Here is a 23099-nt window from a genome sequence, read left to right on the forward strand (position 1 = left end):
CTTGGAGTGTGCTATCTCCCCCTTTTTGACAATAATGCCAAATTAAACAATATATATTTACACAGAGATTCCAAAATGAGAGATAAACTTAGAATGTACCTTGAGAATAAGAGCCAATGTCTTATCCCAATTTTCTTGCAAAAGTTTGCTGTTGGAGAGTGCTATTTGAACTTTTGCAGAGAGTTCAATCATATGATCTACAATTGAGAAGTTTTTTTGTCATGAATCAATGTTTTGGAATGGGCAATATGCTTCTGCATTGTGTCCATGACAGGAAGGATCATATTTTGGATGTCAATCAAAGTACACCTGATCCTTGCTTCCTCTCTCAACAATTCTGCCTGTTTCTCTGACAAAAATCTTATTTTGAGATGATGGGATGAACTTGAACTGTGGTCAAGCTACAACATTTGGGCATTGACCTTCATATCCTAATCAATTTTATTCAACTTTTCTTTGATTTCCTTAGTATACTCGGTAACATCACAAAGTTTGCCAAAAAGTGAAGTTACATTATTAAAAGAATGTTCAAAATTACTCAAAATTGTAGACAATTCTACCTATTTTAATGCAATATGATGAGCAATGTGCTCAAGCACCTTATTGTCAAATTTCTTCTCTACCTTTTCAATCAATTTTTCTTGGTCGGAGGTATCCTCATTGAATTTATATACAACCTCTTCTAACTGAATCAAAATGTGTTCAGTAGAATCTACTTCAACACCTATAGCCTATGTTAGAATATTCTTAGCACTTTCAATAATACTATATTCCTGGTCTCTCTCATGCCTCAGTTGCTTTTGCCTTGCCTTCTGCTCTAATAGCTGACTGATCATTCTCATTTCATTGAATGATGCAGTATCTAGATCTATCTTAGGAATGCCAATGTCCTTATCCAAGTCTATTTCCTCATCAACTGCCTTGCTGGAAAACATGTATCTCTTTGCTTTTCCTATAGTGACTTCACCTTTTCCCTTTGAACCTGAAACAATAGTTGACGAGGATGGACTGGCTGACAAAACTGGAATAGGACTAACTAGAGGAATACTGAGAGAAGTGCTAATAGTATCAAAAATTGATGTTCCTCCCAAGATTGATGTACAGGTTGGAATGGAAGAACTAGCAGATGCAAAAATTGGAGCAGATGAAATTGTCAAAATTGAAGTACCAGTGGGTACATTTACTATACACTCTGCAGTAGAAGTTGATATGCTTGATGAACTTACTACTGTAGCTGATGATGACTTGGTCAATCAAGATGGCTACAGCTCGATTGATGAATTGGTAGACACTTGCATAGATGGTACCTAGAGCTGAGAGGAGACAGGTGAAGATTGAGCAATTGATGAAGCTATTGTGTACACAATCTCACCATTAGAAACTATCTCAATAGTTGATGTAGCTGCTTTAGGTGGAGAGTGAGGAAGAGATGCAATGACTTTGGCTATAATTTTTACAGGATCATCTTCCTCCTTAGCTTGTTCAGCTTCTTCTTCCTCCATTTCATCTTCCTTGTCATCTTCCTCAACATTTATCATCATTGAATGTAGATCCCCTGGAATATCTTCAATATCATCATCATCACTGTTGTCATTGTCCTTGATTTCAATAATATCCAGACTGAATTTATGTAGATGATAGATATTTTTCCACATGTTTGTTGCATCATTTACAACATGCTCAATGTATTTGATTAGTATCAAACAGGTGTGGAATCTAATCATCATATTACCTTCATGATCTTTCAGTGATTTCTTCACTTCTGCATCAGTGAGACTCGACAGGAGATTCTTCAGGGATTGCTCAAAGATATCCTTGACAGTCTTAATTGTAGTTTCCCATCTTGGTTGCAACCTCTCCAATAGCTCTTTAGGGATCTAAGAGGCAATCTTGTCCGAAGAGTATTTCCATCTTCCCATTTTACTCAATACCAGTTCCTCAGTCTGCATTTTCTCCTATTCTGTTCTTGTTTCAAACTTCAATGCTTTGAAGTTTGTGAAGCTAGTACCTGCTTCTAATTCCTTCAACCTTGCCTCAAATTTTAGTGGAGGCTTGACAAGTACATGTTCCTTCTTCCTCTATCTTGTTCTCCTAGAGAAGACTACATTAGCTTGCTTTTTAGGTTTGGTGATAATCACCTTACCTTTCTTCCGTTGAAGCTCCTCTGCTTTTTCTGACTCGATTTCCTCTTCTTCTTCATCATCTTCTCCTTTCCCTTTAGTAATCATCAGAGGACCAACTTGTATTTTTAGCTTTGTAATCCTCCTCTTTTCTTTGCTAATTACTTGAGGGATTTTGATTTGAAGCTCAATTCTAGCCTTAGCTTCATCATAAGTTCCAAAGACTTGTTGCTTTGGGTCTACTGGTTCATTCACTAGTGCTTCTATGATATCTCTGGTTTCATCAATATTGACCTCATAAGGAAGAGAATTCACCCATGCAACTCGGGGCCTGATTGCCTGTATGTATACTTTGTCACAATCTACCATAAAGCATACATCTTCTTTGTATTCCTCAACCAGTTTAGGTGGAATCCAGAACCTATTGTTCATTCTTTCCTTAAAAATTCAAAGTAATTATCCAAAAAACTGTCAAAATTTTCACCTAACTCTACAATGAACTCATTTATTTGATAAAGAACAAGAATATATTTTCCCCATACTACTGATCCTTTTGATGGAAAAGACTTTTGAACATAGAAAAATAAACAGATCAAAAGTGAATCGAATTTGCAAAAGTTGTTCTTTGAAGTCCTTATGCTTTCCATATTTTTATTAAATTGAGACAAAAGCAATTCAGACAGATCAAACTCAACATTCTTCTTTACTACCTTATATGCTAAATCTACTGCTTCACAAGGTACATTGTTTGGACGGCTTGAACTGTAAATTTTATTAGCAATGACGTGAATACCAAATCTTAATTTAGCATCAGCTACTATACTGAGCTGAAGTCCTCTACCATCCCATTCTACTTGGGTTAGCCTTTGCAATTCTTCCTGACCTAGGGTTTTGGTAGACTTAGCTTTGCTCAACATGGGAAGGCCAGTAATCTTGTTAATCATTTTCTTTGTGATAAGCACTGGTTTCTCTAACCACAATTGCCCATTGTGAACCTGACTGAGTACATACCTAACCCATTTAACTTGAAAATTCTTTGGCAAATGTGAAATGTGGGTTAACCCTTTTGTTTCAAGATGCTTACGCTCAGGTTTCAAATTTCCATCTACGCTCATTTCTCCTAGGGCATTATCAATTTTTAGGTTTCCAAGTTCTTGAATGGAACATTTGAAATGAGAGCGAACATCATTTAAAAGGAGTACCTTTGGAGGAATTTGAGACTGAGCACCGTTAGGATCAAGTGATTCTGCAATTGCTGGTGCCAATTTGAAGTTCGGCACCTTCCATTCCACACCTTTAACTAGCATTTTTGAGCCTCTCTTTGCCTTGGAGCTGCTACTTTCGGATGCCATTTCTGCTCGGTAAGTGAAGAGAAATTCTGAACAGATTCCTCACCCTTTAAAATTTTCTTGAAATTGCTTTAAGCTTGCTCTGGAATCACAGAAGATAACTTAGCTCTAAGTTCGTAGTGAAGAATGAGATCAAATTTTGCCCTTTTTGATGAATTTTTTTTCATAAATGCTTGGTATGACGGTAGATGAAATGACAGGTTATCATCCACTTGCTCGATAGATACTATCTACTTGGTGATCAAAAGGAAACATTGATGTACCAACCTAACTCGGTAAGGTCATGAACTGACCTTGCTTAGTTGATATAGCTTGGTAAGTGAAACTTTATTGCACCCGACCGAACTCGGTTAAGTCTAGAATCAAAGTGTATCTGAATACGATTCTAATCATCTTTCTTCTTGTGGAACTATTTAGGATAATTCTTGGAGGATGCAGTTCCATACTTTATTTTATGAATATTAATTAGAAATGGTGGAGTCACTCATTTCTTGAGTGATATTTCCATTGCTTGACTTATCTTGTTCGGTAGATTTTGGAATCCACTATTGCTTCATTTTCTTCCGAATGTTTTCTGCTTTAATTTTCTTCTCATCTTCAATTTTTTTCTATATTCATGTAATTTCTAGCTATATGAACAAGTTATGTACATGTATAGCACCTTACAGTAGTGTCCTTCTTCCTTAGGTGATGTCTTGCACAATTTATGCTAGTATGTCCATATTCTCCACAATAGTGACATCTACACCAAGTGTTGTAGTCCCATCCAAATATGGCTTTGACAAGTTGTTTAGCTAGATCAAATGATTTGGATCTGCATTGGAATGCCTTGTGACCATGTTTTTTGCATTTGTGACAGTTGCCTTCAAATTTTGGTTTTTCTTTGCACTCATTTGCTTTGTGAAAATGCTGATTGCAATTGAAGTATTTACCATTGAATTTTGCTTTTCCATTGCTCCAACATTTGTTTGATGTATGACCTAACTTTCCATAGTGATTACAAGTGGGTTTTTGATTCCTTTGTTCACCTTGTTTGGAGGATTCAACTTCTTCCTTGTAACCAAGACCAGCTTTACCTTTATGTCTATAAAGATTTTCCTCATTTTGTTGATTTAATTGATTCATATCTTCTTGGGATTTCATTATTCTTTCATTGACTTTCCTTTCAAAGATTAGATCATTTTCCAAGCTTTCATTGATTTGTCTCTCAGTTCTTAAATCATTTTGTAGACTTTCATTGATTTTCTTTTTAGTGTTTAAATCATTCCTCATTCTTTCATTTTGTACTCTGAGAATCTTGATTTCTTCATTTGTATTAGAGAGTTGGTCTATAAGGTCTTCATGCTGATGGGATTGATTATGAATTTTATGGCTTTTATCTTCCAATTATTCTTGTGCTTTGTTTCTTTGTTCCAAAACTTCACATAGCCTACGTGACTGTATTTCTTGCTCTCTTTTAAGCTTTCTTACCTCTTCTTGCAAAGATCCATTCTTTTCTAGAAGTTCTTTGATTGCCTTGTCAGCTTCTTCTGAACTACTTGATGGTAACAAATCTTCAATCTTTCCTTCAACATAGTGATGGTCATTCATTTCTCTTGCAAGTTCCTTTCTTCTTTTTAGGGATTGAGAAAGATGCTCCTTCGCTTCTTTGAGTTGAACCATGGCCATTTCTAGATCTAACTTTTCATTTTCAATAACTTTCTCCAGTCTGAATATCTCCATAACTTAGATCTTTGCTCAAGCTGTCAGACTTTGTCCTAAGAACCAAAAAGCTCTGATATCAATTGTTGGAAATATTCAAGATATAATAGGTTACTGAGAGGGGAGGGGTGAATCAGTAATAATAAAACTTTTAAGTCAATTCAGAATAACCATATACAACATTCACTCATCTAGCCTGTTGCATAAAAGAACTATTAAACATTTAAACCATATATGCACAGAGATTTGGTGACCCAAAAACCTTCCAAAATAGAAAGTAAAACTGGGGTGGGGATGATACCCACAAAGCTTCATTACTGCAGTATGAAGTTGGCTGGTTAAGGCTTACAATGACCACTTCTGGTGATCTGCCCTGTTAGGAGCATAGAGGATTGCTAGATCCACCTTGTTAGAGGATTTACAAACATACTTTATAAGTATGCACTTTGTTAGGAGATTTGAATAAAGATGGTTAAGTCTACCCTGTTAAAGGATTTACAAGAATGATTCACCTGTTAGGATGAACCAATAGATTAACTTACAACTTGAGTAGTTTCTTTATTGTAGATCACCTTCTATGATTGATGAAATCATTTCTGCTCTTCGTAGACCTTGCTGAGTATTCTTTACTACTGATGAATTCTCATATCATATCTTATGTCCCCTTTTTTTTGTGCAATATTCTATATCTTGTATTTTTCTTGTATGTATCTATTGAATTATATAATACATTACATATATATACCATTTCAATAATTATTCATGCAAGGTTGGCCAAACACAAGTAAACAAAATATAACTGAGTTAGCCAAATAGTAAAATAAACTCAGGTTCTTCAGACAGACTTGATGACCTTTTGATACATGGCATCCACTACATTACTCGGCATCATCATGCACTCGATAAAGCTAGGGGCTCAGTTCATACTAGTCATACAACATTGCCTAGAACTCGGTAACCATTGGTGACTCGGTAGATTAGTGTCACTCGGCAGAAACTAACTTCTTCATTAACCTCCTGAGCTCAGTTATCACTGAGTCCTTCCTCACTCAGTCATCACTGAGTGCTTCCTCACTTGGTTAATACTGAGTGCATCTTTACTCAGTTAACACTAAGTGCATCTTCACTCAGTTAACACTAAGTGCTTCTTCACTTGGTTAACACTAAGTGCATCTTCACTTGGTTAACACTAAGTGCTTCTTCACTCAGTTAGAACTGTGTCTTCGATGCTCGATTTGGACTGTGTCTTTAGTGGTCGGTTTGAATTGTGTCTTCAGTGCTCGGTTTGAACTGAGTTGCCATCACTCGATTTGAACTGTACTACATGGTGGTCGGTTAGAACTGTGAGATGAGTGTTGTCACTAATGGAAAATAACTTTATGCCAACAGTATTGAATAGGAGTTTTAGTTAATTTTGATATATTTGAAAATTCTGATCTGTATGTTTATAGTGAGCATTTTCTTGAAGTGGTTCCTTGTTTGTATATCCACTATGAACATGAAGATGTAGATTTTGTTTTACCAAATCAGCTGATTGAAGATGTTAATCTAATTGGTGAAAGTAATGGAATTTATATTCTCATCTTAGTTCATGAAAATTAAAATGAGAATCAAGTTTTTAAAATAGCTAAGAAGTTTTGTTGAAGTTTGGTGGCCCGAGGCCATTGTTTGTATAGCTTAGGAGTAGTTTTCTTGCTTTCAATAAAGATGTTCAAGAGAAAGTTTTAGAGTGGTTTTCTTCCTCCATAGATATGAATCCTTTCCATCATACAAGGGATATGTATCCCCAGATAGAGCCCACTCTTGGGACTCAAAATTGAAGCACTGATTACTCAAAAAAATGAGCCTAATTAAGCCCCTATAAGAGCTTTTCATGCATATGTACCCAGTTGTCATTTTGAGGCATATAAAGTGTTTCATGTTTATAATACCTTTCATTCAATTTATATATTCATTCCATGATGATAATTTGTCAGTCTAAGTCATTCTGTGAAGTTTAATTATGAGCATTGTTCAAATCTACATTTTGCCTAAGTGTCAAACATTGACAAGAAGCCTAGTTTGCAATTGAATTTCTTACACTCGGTTAAGTTTCATGACTCATCACTTTGGGAGTGTTTAGTATGCATATCATAGAACATATTTTTCATATTTAAAGTAATTTTGATATGTTTTGACTAGGTTTAGAATCTCTCAAATTTGGTTGTTTACTGTTGTCATGCTGATGCATATTTCTCAGAATTCGAGGAAGCCCTATTTCACAAGTTATAACTTTGACCCAATTATCCCCATTAAGAAATTTATTTTTTCACTATATTCTAGAGGTCAAAGAAATTTTATGTTTTAGTTTTGCAAGTATGAAAAATCTATATAACTCATTTTCAAAGGCTAATCCAAATGCAACTTTTGAAGTTTTACTGTTGTCTAAAAGTGCAGATTGATCAATAGCCCTGTTTGGGATGTGATAATTCTAAAAATATGTTAGTTTGAGATAAATTAATTTTACTAATATGTTCTAATCTAAAAATACTTCAAGTTTTCTAGTTTTCAAGTCTTGATGAATCTATTTGCACACTTTCCTAGGTCCATTCCATTTGTGAAAATCACTGTTCTGTTAGTGCTCCCAATTCTGCAATTCAGAGAATGTAACTTTGCACACTTTCCAAAATTTCATAGTTATTTATCATGAGCCCAAATCATAGATTCATAATCTCCACATCATGGTGAACTAGTGCCCCAGTTTTTAGGATGCCAAGTGATCATATGACCTATTTTCAAAGCTAAATCGAAATGCATTTTATTGTTTTATGACATGTTTGATTGCACATAGTTTCAAGTGAGAAACTTTGATGGCCAATAAATTTTGACCCAAATGTCATCATGAGGTGAAATATAAATGGGTAAAAGAATGTGAACTAGAAAATAGATATGTCATATCTCAGGGCCCGGTTGTTTGATTAGTATTTAAAGCTGGCCTAGAGGCCTTCTTGAGTCTTTCATTCAAAGGATTGGTGTACCTAAAGTGAGACTACTAGATGAATAAGAAGTCTCTACATTTGGTGTAGTTGGTTTCCTTTTCACCAATAGGTGGTTGAGACTTGGGTGATAAGCTATGCATTATGTAAACAATCACATTATAGAGAAAATATATTTTGGAATATGTGATGAAAACATTTGTGCAAGATTATTGCAATGCCTTAGTTCAAAGATAAACTAGCTAGTCCATCTCCTTTCTTATCAATTTTAGGAGGATTTAACTCCCCAAATCAAGCATATGATATTCTGAAGTTAATATTTGTCTTCAAAGATAATCAATTTTTTTTTCTCTTTCCATTATCCATAATGTGCTCAATCCCAAAATATATCTTTGAGTCCATATTCACCATGTAATCAATAGTAACAAAGATCGACACCATGGGACATTTGTAACAAACAAGTATTACAATAAAAGAGTCAAGGAAGAAATAAGAGAACAAAAAAAAAGGCAAGGGTAAAGCCCCCTACCAAACCAAAACCAAAAAGTATTTTATGAAATTGTAAACTGATCATGTGAGAACACCCAACAAGGTAAGATCTTTTCTAGCTACATGTCTAAAGAAATTAAAATATTCAAAATGCCTCAAAATAGTACAACCTAAGATGAGTAAGAAACATTGAGTACAGGGTGTTGGAAGTTTAGAGATCCCTAATCAAATAAGATCATAACCTAGCATTGAAGATTCTCCCAGTTTGCATTCCAAGATAGGAGAGGCCTTTATTGATGAATATCCTTGAATGTTTAGTTTCTCTTCTCCAAAATGCCCAAATGCTAACCATTTTTGTAACTAGAATTTGAAACTGATAGCCAATTGTAATTTTTCTCCTTTAGTGAAAGAGACCACAATAAGGATAACATATGATCTTCCATTGTACGAGAATGCCTATCTAAAACCACAAGCCCTTTAATGCCATTTTTGGTGCCCATTGGAAACTCTCAGAGATGTGAGAGTGTACAAGTGACATATTTTTAATTTTTGTTAGATGTCTTTTATTGTTCATAGATGATACTATCCTAACAAGGAATTTTTTAGCACAATTAACAAATATGATCATGGAGAAACATGAATCAAAATAACCAAGAATGAATGGGATTTAAAAATTTGGAGACATGACTCATGGAAATGGTTATGATAATAGTTTTACTAGGCTATGAGTTTTCATTTCTTATGCTAGGCCAATCAATCCTAGCCAAGACCATCTAAAACAGATTCCAGTTGTTCACTCAAGCCATTTGCAATCTGGTGCATGAACTATAATCTGTGTTAGAAAATGGTGACTTACTCTTTGCATAGCAAACTAGTGTACACATTTGGGGGCATTTATAGGGTGAAATAAGGTGCACAAGGAAACAAGAAGAACTTTTAAAGGTTCTCCATTAACATGTACACACATTCTTTGAAGAAAGTACTAGATACTGTAAGAATGTGTGTATGGGGATCCTTCTTGATGTGCATATGATTTTTGATGACATAAGAATAACTTTTATTTATCCTACATTGGGGCCACAACAATCTTTTTACCTATTCTTTTATGAGAGAAAAAAATAATATAAGTGTCTTAAAGAAACAAGCTCTTTTGGGAAGAGCAAGGATCATGCCTAGGGACCACAACTAGCTAGGACAACGATGAATTAATTTTGACAAGAAAAATAGGTGACATGAAGATGATTAGACTTGATCAAGAAGTGGAAATATGACACATGACATAGGCTTCAAGGCTTGGCACAAATTTCAAGGTGTGTTGATTGGGCAAGAAAGACACGTGGTGAGATGTCATATTCTTGCAAAATATGTGGCAAGTGTTGACTATGTATGCAATGATGTGATATGTGGAAGAGGTGGTGACATGGTGTTTCACAAATGCCTGCACCAAATCATACCACATTGTAGAAATTGATTTTTCTCACAAATTCATGGAATTAAGATGGTCACCCATTAAGGAATCCAAAAACATGAGGATCAATAAGATGATGATAGCATGTCAGAGGTAGGAGAACAATTAGTGGACATGTGGTGGGATGTCACATTCTTGCAAAATACATGGAAAGGTGATGTAGTCCAAGGCAGGAGAACCCCCAAAGGAGATGTCCTAGCCCCCAAAAAGTAACCACATAATAGAAACACAACACAAGATACAAAATTTGGTACTAATTACAACTCTTTATTCATAAAATATAACTGATTACATATAATGTGTCAGGCTGTAAGGCCTTCTCAATTGTGACCAAATACAATAGCAATTACAATAATAGTTCTACAAGATCCCCTAAGATCCAATCCAGATCCTAGCTATTCCAAATACAAAGTCTAGTAGAAGCATCCAAGGAAATCCAAATTGGTACTCACAAACCCACTAAGCAATATCCTTGATTCTAAACTACAACCACTAACTCTTGTCACAAACTCACAACTCCACCATAATCCTACTATAAACTAGCTCACATTTGGTGCTCTATCCATAGACTCAGGGAAAATTGATCATTTGATTCATCCTTCTCTCTAGGCTTCTACTAAGAAGAGACCACACCTTGAAGCTTGATTACAAATGCTCATATGCCTTGCTTAAATAGGCAATTACCACCCAAGATGTTTCAAACACAACCAATGTGGAATAAAAGGTAAATGCAACTACCTTCAACAAATATTTAATTACCACCCAAATACAACTATGCACCACCATGTGGCCCAACAAATATTAAATGCATGATTTAAGGAAATGTCCACAAACTTCTAGAATTCCACCTACACACCTTGATAAATGGAATGACAACCATTTTTATTTATTTTACTATTTATGCCACCTATGCACCTCAAAAATAGAAATGCATCTTTTCTCCTTTTTGCTATTTTTAAAATTATTTTTTCCTCTAATTTTTGTCACTTTCTCTCTCCTCTAGTTTTTTTAATACTCTCTCTCTCTCTCTCTCTCTCTCTCTCTCTCTCTCTCTCTCTCTCTCTCTATTTTCTAATGCAAGATGCTCTTGCATCAGACTCCTTAGATAGATAGAAAAGTGTGTTCCACACTTTTATGCCAAAAGAAAGATCTACAATCATATTCACTTCACCAATGGTTTCCACTCCATCAGGCACAAGAAAACCAACATGCAAATCATCCACATCTGTATCACTCTATCAAACACTAGAATCTCAACCATCCAAGCAGCATGCTCACTCCTAGGAACAAACTGAACATAATGCTTCATCAACAAGTCCTTATCCACATTAGAAACTAGTGAATACACACTAGAAACAAAAAAATCTACATTAGCAACAACATGTAGATTAAAATCCCAAATAATAAGAACATGTAAATCCTCAGCCATGTCAACCATATGCAAATCAAGAACATATAGATCTATAGTATCATGTAGACCCAAAACCAGATTAGTGACTAGTGAGTCCACACCAACAACATCAAACTCCACATTAATAGAACCATCTATACCCTCAGTCATCTCATCAACACCATATGAATTCAGATCCGTATCAGCAACCATATCCAAATCCTCATAATTAGCAATCTCAATAATCGTATTGCTCACAACAAGGTGCTCTGCAACATTCAATTCATCACCAAGAACAACCCCATCATTCATGACCAAGTGCTCTGCAATTTCCATGTCAAACCCAATAAACTCATCATGAAAATCAACCTCTATCTTAGCATCAACAAGGATAAGAATATCTTTAGCAACAACCTAAAGTTTCTCTACAGGTTCTGTATCAGACTCCACAAACTAATCAACAAAACCAACCTCTTCCACCTTGACCTTGTCATGCCATCTTCTCTCATGAACAAGTCTCTTAACTGGCCAAACAACTGTATTCTAGATCAGTAGACTCTAGCTCCACAAACATTTTTGAAATGCCTTCCTCATCCTATCCTTATCTTGATCAACCAAACTAGTTTCAAATTGAGCAACCACTTTCTTAGTTTGATCAGCTAAACTAGCTTCAATGTGAGTAGACATCTCATAAAACCTCCTTTCCAACACATCACAGAGATTTGCAATCATCTAAGGGTCCAATCCTCTTAGATCCATCTCCCAAGATTGTTATTAACCCTCTGTAACAAATCCTTCCCATGCTCCTTGTGATAGAACTAAATTGTTTACAAGTCAGATTGCAACCTACCACCTTGCATGAATAATCAAGATCCATATCACAAGTCTAGGACCATGAATCTACAATCCAAAAAGTCTCTATGATTATGCCTCAACAAGATTAGTCTTCAATTTTTGCATCCATCTATCCATCTAAAAGCCCTCTATAATTGCAAGTTAGAACCACGATCTACCACCTCACAACCAAGAGATCTAGGACTCTAGAAAGAAAATCTACCAATAGATCAAGATCAACTCAGATTTACTTCTCCAACCCAATTCCTGGTGCAAAATGCCACAACTTTGATGATTTGTCTACACACTCAAGAAAAACCTTCACTATGATGCCACTTGATGTAGTGCAAGGCAGGAGAGTCCCTAAGAAGATGTCCTAACCCCCAACAAATAACCACATAATGGAAACACAACATCGAATACACAATCTGATACCAATTACAACTCTTTATACATAAAATATAATTGATTATATCCAATGTTTCAGGTTGTAAGGCCTTCCAAATTATGACTAAATATAATAGAAATTACAATAACAATTTTGCAAGATCCCTCAAGATCCAATAAAAACCCTAGCTAGTCCAGGTCCACACTCTAGTAGAAACCTCTAAGGAAATCCAAATTGGTACTTGCAAGCCCACCAAGAAATCTCCTTATTTCTAAACCTCATCCATTAACTCTTGTAACAAATTCACAAGTCCACCATAATCCTATTGTAAACTACCTCACATTTGGTGCTCTATCAAAAAACTCAAGAAAACTCCCTCCTTCACTTCATCCTTCTCTCCAAGCTTTGACTAAGAAGAGATCATGTCTTGAAGCTTGATTACAAATGCTCATATGCCTTGCTTAAATAGGCACCTACCACCCAAGATGTTTCAAACATAACCAATGTGGGATAAAAGGTAAATGAAACTACCTTCAATAAATATTTAATTCCCACCCAAATACAACTAAGCACCACCATGTGGCCCAATAAATATTAAATGCATGATTTAAGGAAATGTCCACAAACTTCTAGAATTCCACCTACACACCTCAATAAATGGGATTTCAACCATTTTAATTTATTTTTCTATTTATGCCACCAATGCACCTTGAAAATAGAAATTCCACTTTTCTCCTTTTTCCTATTTTTTAAAATTATTTTTCCTCTAGTTTTTGTCACTTTCTCTCTCCTCTAGGTTTTTTTAATAATTTTTCTCTCTCTTTATTTTCTAATGAAAGACTTTTCTACATCAAAAGTGTTAACTATGTATGCAATGGTGTGATACATGGAAGAGGTGGTGACATGGTGGTTCACAAATGGACACATCAAATCATGCCACATTATAGAAATTGATGATTCTAGCAAATTTGCAGAATGAATGTGATCACCCATTAAGGCATGCAAAAATGCAAGGATCAATTATATGATGACATGTAGCAACATGTCAGAGCTAGGAGAATAGTCAATAGGCCAATCAAGAGGCACCATGTGGAACCTAAATGGTAGAGGGGTCCAAGTTGTGATGATATGGCAATTGTTAGGATGAAAGAATAATACATACTAATGTTTGTGATGCAGGAGCATCCAGAGGTATAAGGGCAATCCTATGTCACCCAAAAAAAATGGTACTTAGACTTAGTTTCTGTTTGATGTGTTTTCATTTTTGGATACCCATTTGGGTCAAATAAAGGTTCCAACTCTCACAGTTCCACTATCAGTGCGTTTGAAAATCCTAAAAAAATAGGAGCATGTATTTGGGCCATCATTTTGATAAACTAGAAGGTTTGAATTGGCCAAATGAATGTAATCATGATTTAGAGCATTCCAGAAAAAGAATCAGGTCAATAAGCCCCATAGTTTGAAAGTTATTGCAGTTTTTTGGGTTTTGGAGACCTCCTAAGAATGCTTCAAAGTCAGGTTTGGGGCATTAAATGACCTCAAAAAGGGTCAAAAAATGGGGGACAAGCAAAGCTGGTCCATAGGGCTATAGAATTCTTCGATATCTTTTCAAAAATGTAAACAGTTCGTCAATTGGAGCTACGGTTCAAAAGTTATGCCTCCTGGAAGTTCAGTTACCATTTCTGGATTCTTCTAAATTTGCATCGACTTCTAACGCAGCTTCTAGAACCTTCTATTTTGTCGGTGTATGCCTACTAGTGATTTCTAGAATGTACTCCTAGTCCTTAACCCTTCGGGGTCTATTTAAGGAGATTTCTGGCAATGTAAAAGGCAGTTCGGAGAGGAGTTTGAGAGGAGGTACTGAAAGGAGAAATTATCTCCAGATTTATGCTATTGTAAGCCCCTAGGGCATGTTCTGAAGTTTATTTTCTCTGTACTATTTGTAATAGCTTATTTTATTAGTTAATATAATTTTTCCTTTCTGTTGTGTCCATTTTTTTCTTGGGTTGTGTCCCCATCAAGTGGTATTAGAGTTGGTTTTCTTGAGTGTGTAGATAGAATGCCGACTGTGAGGCAATTTGCACTAGGATTGTGTGGTTGTGGGTTTGAGTTAAGAAGATGCTTCCATGAAGAGAGCATGGTGGAATGGCTAGAGCTATTAATCTTGAGGAGGTTAGAGCCCTCCAAAGGCAGGTACAAGAATTGCAAGAGGAGCTCCGTAGAGGAGAAAATGTTGCCACAGGTGACGATAGTGAGGATGACAATGAAGAAGAAGAAATGGGACCAAAAGGGGAACTTGATGGGGAAGTTCTAAATCCTATAGAGGAAAGGCTTTTTAGGGCCATTACTAAGTTTGGGGAAAGACCTACAATTGAAGTGGGTGTATTTTCAGGAAATCTAAAACCAAATGAGTTGATCGATTGGATCAATGAACTGGAAGAATACTTTGAGTATGAGGATATCAGCAACCCAGATAGGGTTAAGTTTGCAAAGGCCAAACTGAAAGGCCATGCCAAAATCTGGTGGCAAGAGGTTCAATTGGAAAGAAACAGAAGAGGAAAGGAGAGATCACAAGATGGGATCGCATGGTGGACAAATTGAAGAAGCAGTTCATTCCTGTAGACTACGAGCTTGATCTGTTTAAGAAGATGCATGGGTTAAAGCAAGCAGGAAGATCAGTCTAAGAATATATAGAGGAGTTTATCGACTCTTGATTAGAGTGGGGCATGTAGAAGAAAATAAGGAGAAGGTTTCTCGTTATATCAGTGGGTTGCGACCTAGCATCCAGGAGGAATTAAGTCTGGTAAGAATGACCAGTGTTGAAGAGGCATACCAGTTTTCCCTACGAGTTGAAGAGAAGTTGAATAAAAGGTTTGAAGGAAGAAAAAGAGGGCACGGTCAAGGAGGAAGGGGAAGCGGTAGATCATCTGGAGGCCGCAATGAAACCCAAAAGAAAAATGATGATGTGGGTACTAGCAGGAACCAAAGGAATGAGGGTTTCAACCGCTCCCATGATCAAGACTTTGGAAATCAAAGAGGAAGAGGTAGAGGACATGGAAAAGGAAGAGGAGGCTTCTATGGTACCTATTTCCATTGCAATGAAGAAGGTCATCATGCCTTTGAATGCCCTCAACGATAAGGAAGGAAAGATAGGAGAGTTGAGGGCGAAGCTAGGGTTGTTCATGTGGATGAGGATGCACAATCATCACATTCAGAGGATGCAGAAAGAGGAGAGACCTTGGTAAATGAAAGAGTCCTACTAAGTGGTGAGATTGAACTAGGACAACGGAGGAGTTTGTTCTGTACCAGATGCAAGTGTGAGGATAAATTTTGTGATGTGATGATTGATGGTGGTAGCACTGATAACTTGGTATCAGAAGAGATGGTCTCTAAGCTGAAGCTCAAGAGGGAGAAACATCCATAGCCCTATCAGATTGCTTGGGTAAAAGATGATCATAAGGTCTTGGTAAGTGAACAATGTTTAGTAAAATTCAAAATTGGGAGTTACCATGATGAAGTTCTCTATGATGTTATTTCAATGGATGTTTGCCATCTATTGTTGGGTAGACCATGGCAATTTGATAGACATGCAGTGCATGATGGACATGCAAACACATACTCTCTCACAAAGGATGAAGTTCGCCATAAATTGAAGCCCATGAAAAAGGAAGATGAAAAGGTATGTAGCAGTGCTAGGATTTTTCTTGTTGATGGAAAGAAATTTTTAGATGACATGAAACGTCAGCATATGTGCTATGCTTTGATTCCTATGAAAGATAAAGAAGGTAGTAGTGAAATACCATTTGAAGTTTCAGATTTACTAGGGGAGTTTGGAGATATTATCTCTAATAATGTTCTAGATGGATTGCCACCAGTAAGGCAAATCAATCATCAGATAGATCTAATTCCAGGAGCTAGTTTGCTTAACAAGACTGCCCACAGGATGACTCCTACTAAAACAGAGGAGCTAAATAGATAGGTTCAGGAGTTGTTAAGGAAGGGTTTGATTCGAGAGAGCCTAAGTCCATGTGCAGTACCTGCAGTACTCGCACCAAAGAAGGATGGAGAGTGGAGGATGTGTACAAATTCTTGAGCTATAAATAGGATCACCATCAAGTACCGATTTCCTTTGCCAAGGATGGATGATATTATGGACTATTTGAGTGGAGCTCAGTACTTCACAAAGATAGATCTGAAGGGTGGTTATCACCAGATATAGATTCAAGAAGGAGATGAGTGGAAAATAGCCTTCAAGACCAAGGAGGGTCTTTATGAGTGGTTAGTCATGCCCTTTGGATTGACGAACACCCCAAGCACCTTCATGCAGCTCATGAATGAGGTACTTAAGAAGTTCTTGGGAAAAATTTTTATTGTCTATTTGGATGATACTTTAATTTTCAGCAAGACTTTGGAAGAACATTTATTGCATATTCATAGTGTCCTTGAAAGGCTAAGGGAAGAGAAATTGTTAATTAATCTAAAGAAGTGTAACTTTGCAAAAAGGGAGTTAGTCTATTAGGGGTTTGTTATATCAACTGAAGGTCTCAAAATGGATCCGGAGAAGGTAAAAGCCATCTTGGAATGGCCTACTCCAAGGTCTACTATTAAGGTAAGATCATTTCATGGTCTGGTTAGTTTTTATAGGAAGTTTATTAAGAATTTCAGTGGCATATGTGCACCCCTAATTGATACAATAAGAGGGGATAGAAAAGAGTTCAAATGGACTGCAGCAGCTACGAGAAGTTTTGAATTGCTGAAGAAGAAGGTGATAGAACAACCTGTGTTGGCACTTCCAGATTTTAGAAAGGTTTTCCAAGTGAATTGTGATGCTAGTGGCAATGCTATTGGGGCTGTATTAAGCCAAGAAGGTAAGCCTATTGCATATTTTAGTGAAAAATTGAATGATGCAAAGAAGAAACATTCTGTTTATGATCAAGAGTTCTATGCAATAGTTTAGGCCTTAAAGAAATGGAGGCATTATTTATTGCCAAAGGAATTTGTTTTGTATACTGATCATCAGGCATTATAGTACCTAAATAGCCAAGGTAAATTAAATTAGAGGCATATGAAGTGGGTAGAGTTCTTGTAGAGCTATACATTTGTGTTGAAGCATAGAAGTGAAAAATCTAACAGGGTTGCAGATGCACTAAGTAGGAGACAGTTGTTGCTTACAGTAATGCAGGTTGAAGTAGTTGGGTTTGATGAACTCAATAATTTGTACCCTGAGGATCCTGATTTTGCTGAAGCTTGGAAAGCTTGTAAAGAACTTGTTGCTGTAGATAGAACCAAGTGGTTAGAATATTTGATTTAGGATGGTATGTTGTTCAAAGGTAGTCAATTGTGCATTCCAAGGAGTTCCATGAGGGAAAATCTAATTAAGGAGAAACATAGTGGAGGGATGGCAGGACATTTTGGTCAAGATAAGACCATTTCCATTCTTAGAGAACATTATTTTTGGCCTCAAATTTCATAGGATGTGAAGAAGTTTGTACAGAGTTGCTAGGTTTGTCAAGTTGCCAGGGAGTTTAGTCACAATACTAGCCTATATCAGCCATTGCCTGTTCCATCAAGGCCATGGGAGGACATAAGTATGGATTTTTTTCTTGGATTGCCAAGGACACAAAGGGGTAATGAATTAGTATTCATGGTGGTTGATAGGTTCTCCAAAATGGCACATTTCATTCCATGCCACAAAACTCATGATGTTGTCCATATTGCAGACTTGTTTCTCAAAGAGGTGGTAAGACTACATGGTCTTCCAAGGAGTATAGTTTCTGACAGAGCTACTAAATTTGTGGGGTATTTCTGGAGGACATTGTGGAAAAAGTTGAGAATAGACTTGAAATTCAGTTCCACACATCACCCACAAACTGATGGCCAAACAGAAGCGGTAAACAGGAGTCTGGGCAATTTGCTGAGATGTTTAGTTGGGGATAAGCCCAAGGGATGGGATTTGATTCTACCACATGTAGAGTTTTCTTATAATAACTTTGTAAATAGGAGTACTGGAAAATCACCATTCCAAATTGTATATGGGAGTAGCCTAAGGACTGCACCAGAGCTGAGGAAGATAGAACAAGGGGAGAGGACAAGTGCTAAAGCTGAGGAATTTGCTAAACATATCAAGCGTCTACATGAGGAGGTTCAAGCACACATTACCAAGATGAATCAAGAGTATAAAGCTAGGGCTGATCAAAGGAGAAGACATAAGGAATTCTGAGTAAGAGACTTAGTCATGGTGCACTTACAAAAAGAAAGATTTCCAACCGGTACTTACAACAAGCTAAAATTGAAGAAATTTGGCCCTTTCAAAATTCTGGAGAAACATGACTCAGGAAATGCATATGAGGTGGAGCTACCAGAAGGTATTCACATTTCTCCCATCTTCAACATTGTAGATTTAACAGAGTATCATGATATGGTGCAGATGAGGTGCTGGTTTTAGAGCCATGTCCAATTCCCGCTTCTAAGAAGGAGGAGATAGAAGACATTCTAGATCATCATGTGGGTAGGAGTAATAGAAACAGGCAGTATGAAGAGTATTTGGTGAAGTGGAAAGGATGGTCGATCGAGGACTCAACTTGGATTTCAGCAGCTGAGGTTTCCCATTTGGGATTTTCTCTACCATTTATAAAGTGACAGGGTCACTTTTCAATCTACCCTGGGTGTCTGATGCAGGAGCATCCAGAGGTATAAGGGCAATCCTGTGTCACCCAAAAAAAAATTACTTAGACTTAGTTTTTGTTTGATGTGTTTTCATTTTTGGATACCCATTTGGGTCAAATAAAGGTTCCAACTCTCATAGTTCCACTACCAGTGCGTTTGAAAATCTTAAAAAAATAGGAGCATGTATTTGGGCTATCATTTTGGTAAACTAGAAGGTGTGAATTGGCCAGATGAATGTAATCATGATTTAGAGCATTCCAAAAAAAGAATTAGGTCAATAGGCCCCATGGTTTGAAAGTTATTGTAGTTTTTTGAGTTTTGGAGACCTCCTAAGAATGCTTCAAAGTCAGGTTTGGGGCATTAAATGACCTCAAAAATGGTCAAAAAATGGGGGACGAGTGAAATTGGTCCATAGGGCTATAGAGCTCTTCGAGAGCTTTTTGAAAATGTAAACGGTTTGTCAATCGGAGCTACGATTCAAAAGTTATGCCTCTCAGAAGTTTGGTTACCGTTTTTGGATTCTTCTAGATTTGCACTGACTTCTAACACAGCTTCTGGAACCTTCTATTTTGTCGGTGGATGCCTACTAGTGCTTTCTAGAATGTACTCCTAGTCCTTAACCCTCTAGGCTCTATTTAAGGAGATTTCTGGCATTGTAAAAGGCAGTTCGGAGAGGAGTTTGAGAGGAGTTACTAAAAGGAGAAATTATCTCCAAATTTATGCTATTGTAAGCCCTTAGGGCATGTTCTAAAGTTTATTTTCTTTGTACTATTTTTAATAGCTTATTTTCTCAGTTAATATAATTTTCCCTTTCTGTTGTGTCCGTTTTGTTCTTGGGTTGTGTCCCCATCAGCTTGAAGGTGACACATGGTGATGATGTGTTAAAGTGCTAAAAGGTGCACTGATCTATCTAGATGAAAATGCAAAAAATGGATGAATTAGGTGTTGCCACATGTTAGGTTAGTCAAATAGGTTTGACCCAAATTCCAAATAAGAGGGAAATTTTGAAAATGTCATAAGTTCATATTTTTATTATCTTTCCCTTTTTAACATGCAAAAAATCATTTAAATCAAAACAAGGTATATTATAAAGTTTTACTTTAGCATAAAGATAAATTTTTGCAAGTATTTTAGGCCTATATTAGTCTACAAACTAGGGTTTCAAATGAGTCTCTAGGGCATTTTTCTTTAAAAATGTAGGACTATTTTATATCAACAAAAAGATTTAGGAGTCTAGTTTTAAATTTGTTGTTCATTTTTACAGAAGTATTAGTGCATAAACACTATATTAGGTTTTTTTTGAGGTGCTACTTATGCAACTACATTTTAATATAGGCAGTTCTTTTTCAATTTATGTTAAAATGGTGAAATGGGTAGGTGCCAAATTTGGAGATGGCCTTAGTGGGGATGATGTTTTTCCTCCAAAGTTTTGCAATATGAATTTTGGCAACTTTTTTCATCAAATTTGATAGGTTATTAGAAATAGGTTTTTTCTAATCATTCTAAGAGATATTTTGCAAGTTTGTTGAAAATAATGATCATATCTGCTCTACTTTTTAGTTCTAGAGAGATGAAATTAGATGTTTTGCAACAAGATTGGATGATGATTCAAGTGGAAGAGTGTTGATTCCTAATGAGATCCATGATTCCTTACTCATTTATATCTTTCTTTCTTTTCATTGTATAGGGTTAGTTTTTTCAGTCTATTAAGTAGACATCTAGTTGTGATTCCACCATTCTTTAGCATTTTTTCTCTTGTATGGAAAACAAAAATAAAGATAGAGTATAGTTCTGGTCTATTTGTGTATTTTATGAGTCTTTCATGCATCTTGAATGTACTTGTTTCAAAGAAATGAATACAAAGAAAACCAAATTATTTAGTGCCATTCTAATTCTTATCTTGTTTCTCTATTGTTTACAATCTTTTGTGGTTTATGGATAGAGAGAATAGATGTAGTTGCATCACATTTCAGGTTGTATGTTCTGATGTGATTTTCCTTTGATTCAAAGAATCAATGAAATACTTGACATATTTTGACAAGGTTGTGATTTTCATGAGAAGGATTTTTTATAAGTATGAGGTCCAATACGAACATTGATGTCTAATTGACAAAGTGATAGGATAGATCTAACATCTTGATGTATGAGATATGATATATGTCATTGATATCCTAGATGTGTTTTGTGATTTTTGTAATACCCAATGGATAGAGAACTAATTATCTACATGATAAATTTAGTGTGTTGCTACATATGTGGGATTTCAAAATCAAATAATCAATCATCCATTTTACCCTTCTATTTAGTAGTTAAAAGGATACCTTCACTCAACTTGTGGATTTCATAGGGTTTGTAACTTGCTACTTCATACCTCTATTATTGCACAAGTATAGGAGAAATAAGGGTTTCATATGCTTTTTATAGATTCATATATATGCTTTAAACTGGTAAAATGTGATGAATCTAAAGGTCTACCCACCTAGGTTTTGTAGAGCTTGAAGTAGAAGGAGGTCAACCTTATAGTTGGCCTAGGTTATTAACATATTGTGTCCATTATAGGAGACAAATTCCCTTAGATGCTATCCCATATTTTCTACTAGGTAGTTAAAACCAATGTTAAATTAGGAGCTAATAACAAGAACCATAATAATTCATTCCCATTTGTTTCAGGCACCATTGTGTCTCTGTAAAACTCTATGGATCCTTCAAGACATATGAATTTGTAGATTGTGTATTTGAGGAACTAGGAAAGAAATATATCAATTTATCTATGAATAGATTATGGTATTTAGTCTTCTCTTTCATAGCATTGGTGAGAACTTTTTCAAAATCTACCTAAGAAATCAACTTTCCCTCTTCTTTTTCTAGTTCTTTGCAAATTGAAATGTTCTATACAATTTTTTGTAATTCAAACAACTTATCAAGCTCTTCACACAATTGCCTTCTCTATAATACTGCTTTACTAAAAATGGTGACAATAATTTTGTTATATTAAAATTTTAATGGTTTCAATGCATTAAGAGTGGCATTAATTGCATTTAAGACAATATGCATGATATATTTCAAATTTTTAGGAAACATGTGCATTTACATTTTATGACATTGGTACTATCAGTCATCATTCTTCCAGCATCAAAAAATTACCCTATTTCATAAAGTTCCCACACTTTTAAGAGAAACAATAAAGTAGTGTCCATATTTCTTCCCTATCTCTACTTTTTGCTAGTTAGTAGCAACCTATTGGTTCAAGCCGTGATTGTGCAAAAGATTGGCAATCTTAACTTTTTGCAACATCATGAGGTTTTCATGCTAACCCATTTTTCTATTCATGATGTCATGTGTATACCTTATCTGTACCTCATGACCCATGTTTTTTATAAAGCCTTTAGCTCCATGAAACATAAAAAACTTGTTGGAATTCTTTTAGAATAATTGAGAATGGGGGTGAATTAGTTATTCAAGGTCCAAATGTACAAATAAAACTTTTCACAATTCAGTTAACCCATAAAACATTCTTAACCATACATGCATTCATTGTGTGTTACCTAAAATTGATATGTTACTGTTAAATCAACTTGTAGAAATGTAAAGCATAAAACACAACATATCCATCAACACACTTGACACAATGATTTAACATGGAAACCCAATTTGGGAAAAGCCACCAGTAACATTCTACTACTTTTTCACTCTTCTAAAGTGATGCCTTGTTAAAGACC

The sequence above is a fragment of the Cupressus sempervirens genome, chromosome 1, assembly GCF_028749045.1.
Source record: "Cupressus sempervirens isolate cs-2001-9-10 chromosome 1, ASM2874904v1, whole genome shotgun sequence".
Taxonomy (NCBI): Eukaryota; Viridiplantae; Streptophyta; class Pinopsida; order Cupressales; family Cupressaceae; genus Cupressus; species Cupressus sempervirens.